At 36.0% G+C, this 2,455-nt stretch overlaps 1 protein-coding gene across 1 annotated transcript in view; it reads right to left on the bottom strand.

Moving 5' to 3' along the window:
* LOC118747614 (synaptic vesicle glycoprotein 2B) overlaps window positions 1-2,455 on the bottom strand; it is a gene marked incomplete at its 5' end in the record, with an annotated part of 295,474 nt that overhangs the window by 244,379 nt on the left and 48,640 nt on the right.

Below are 2,455 nucleotides of genomic sequence, written 5' to 3'. Positions count from 1 at the left end.
CTGCTGCTAAAAACTATTCTGCCAAGATTGGTTATGAATATCCAATTGCCGTCGCTTTGGACACCAAGGGACCTGAGATCCGTACTGGCCTGATTGAGGGCAGCGGCAGTGGTGAAGTTGAGTTGAAAAAGAATGAACTCATTAAGCTATCCACCAATCCGGATTACATCGAGAAGGGCAACAAAGATATCATCTATGTGGACTATGCAAATATTGTTAAGGTCGTAAAGCCCGGCAATCGTGTCTTCGTTGACGATGGTCTCATTTCCTTGATCGTTAAGGAAATTCAGGGTGATACCCTGGTATGCCAAATTGAAAACGGTGGTGCTTTGGGTTCACGCAAGGGTGTCAACTTGCCCGGAGTACCCGTCGACTTGCCCGCTGTGTCAGAGAAAGACAAATCTGATTTGAAATTCGGTAAAATGGTATAAGGGTCGTCGAGAGTTTTATCGCTATACACCAAAGGAAACTCCGGCAATGAAAGTTTTCCCGTGACTAAATCATTTGAATAAGCTCCAGGGGCAATTACTTGACTTGGATTGCTTCTCGGAAATGTTTCTCGAGGCCATACTTGGATTGACATTGCCGCATTGTAAACCTCTTCAACTGCACAGGTATTTGCGCAAAAGATTTGACTCTATATTTCATATTTTACTTATACTAGGTTCACATATAAGTAGATTATCCTCATTTTCGAGCTTAACACCCTAATCTGTAATTATAACAAGAGATTAAACCGATAACTTTTTGGTGTCCCTCCTAGTTTTATCGATTGTTTTTGCAAAAAAGAGGAGAAATGCCAAATGTTAAAGTAAACAAAAATGTACGCTAGCAAGGAGAAGAGGTTTCTGAAGGGATTTTTAATAAACTGTTAAGTTAAAATATATTTATATTGCTAATTATAGCATAAAAACGTGATCACGGTGGCACAGAGAAGAAACCTAACTTTTCCTTGAGATGTGAGAATAACAAGCACAACAAATTTGACGGCTAATAATCTTTTGCCTGTGTAAACGGGGTAATTAAAAGCGAGCTTTGATTGAGATAATATTGATATGTGAACATAGTTTTACTGAACCCTTGGCAGTATTTATTTTTTTTTTTTAACGCAAGAAATTGCAGAGTAGCACAAAATGTAAGAAGTGTCTTGAGAACTGCATACCTAATGGGTTAAGAAATTTTGATGTACAAAATTTTTACTGTGAGTTTGTTGGGTGTTTTTTTTTGCATGAAAATTTGTTTTCCTTGACTGACCTTCAGCCGTGAAAGTCTCTTCGGCTTCTTAATTTAAATTATGATTGCAGAGACTTCTTTTGTTTGTATTGGGAGTAGAATTTCCATGAACCTTGTAAATAATAGTCATTGTTTTTTATCTTAAAATACCGCGAAAAGTTTACAGTCTGCTTAAAAGCGCCAATAACGATATCTAGAAGAAAAGTAAACAAAATCTGGGTGCTTTTGTTTTTAGTTTGAAGACACCAAATCTGGGTCAAAATTTATAGCAATCGTAACAGGCTAACCTAATATTCGCGGCTTGCGTTTTGGTACGCACGCCGTCGAATTTGTTTTTTTGCGTCACCCGAAATTGGCTTGCGTGCGTTTGCATTTGATGTCATTGAGCGAAACGTCAAATCAAAATGTCACGCAGAACAAAAATTGGAAATTGAGTTAGCTTCATACGCACGCCGTTCAATTTCGGTTGGTCCCATACAAGTTGTATGTGCATGAGAAATTTTTGACAGTAAATTGGCGGCGTGCGTGAATATTAGGTTAGCCTGTAAGTTGTGTAAGAAACTTCACAAAAATCAAAACAACATTGTGTCACAATGACAATCATAAGCGAGTGAGCATATATTTACCGACAATATAGAGAATAATCAAAATCGGGTGGGATTTGAGGAGTAGACAGGTTTTTTGACACAAAAATATTTTTCCCAATATGCGCCAGTGCATAATACGCTCCAATAAGACACATTAAAAAGGAAAATCAAATTTCGTCATGTTTCAGGTGTTAAGCGGTCGGAAAGAAAAGTTCTTTATGTTCCTTTAGTTCACAAGATCATAAGAGACTGCAGTGTAGATATAAACTACCACAAAGTTCACGAAACTTCATTTCTGGTTTTTGCCTTCGTTTGATAGGAATTGTAGAAAAAATTAAGCAATTAAGCAGCAAATTAGAAAATAAGAACAATTATCTTAACGTCGGTTAAATGAAAATATTTGAATTTATAGAAAACAGAATAAATTCGAACGTCGAGCAAAAACATTGATTTTTATTAATTTGAACCCCTACAACACAATTTTTCATGCATACGAAGTAGAGGGCTACATGAATTCATTCAAAACGGCTTATGAATTATCTATATCTATACTATTAAATAAAATTGATTATATGGAGTACGTTTGTAACGACTTATTTGTCAAAGTACTAAACCGATTTTAATATTTTTTTTTT

This window comes from Rhagoletis pomonella, unplaced genomic scaffold, assembly GCF_013731165.1.
Source record: "Rhagoletis pomonella isolate Grant_MI unplaced genomic scaffold, Rhpom_1.0 Rhpom_scaffold_00001, whole genome shotgun sequence".
NCBI classification, from domain to species: Eukaryota; Metazoa; Arthropoda; class Insecta; order Diptera; family Tephritidae; genus Rhagoletis; species Rhagoletis pomonella.
The sequence above is the reverse complement of the archived record's forward strand: the minus strand, read 5'-3'. Positions and strand labels throughout refer to the sequence as shown.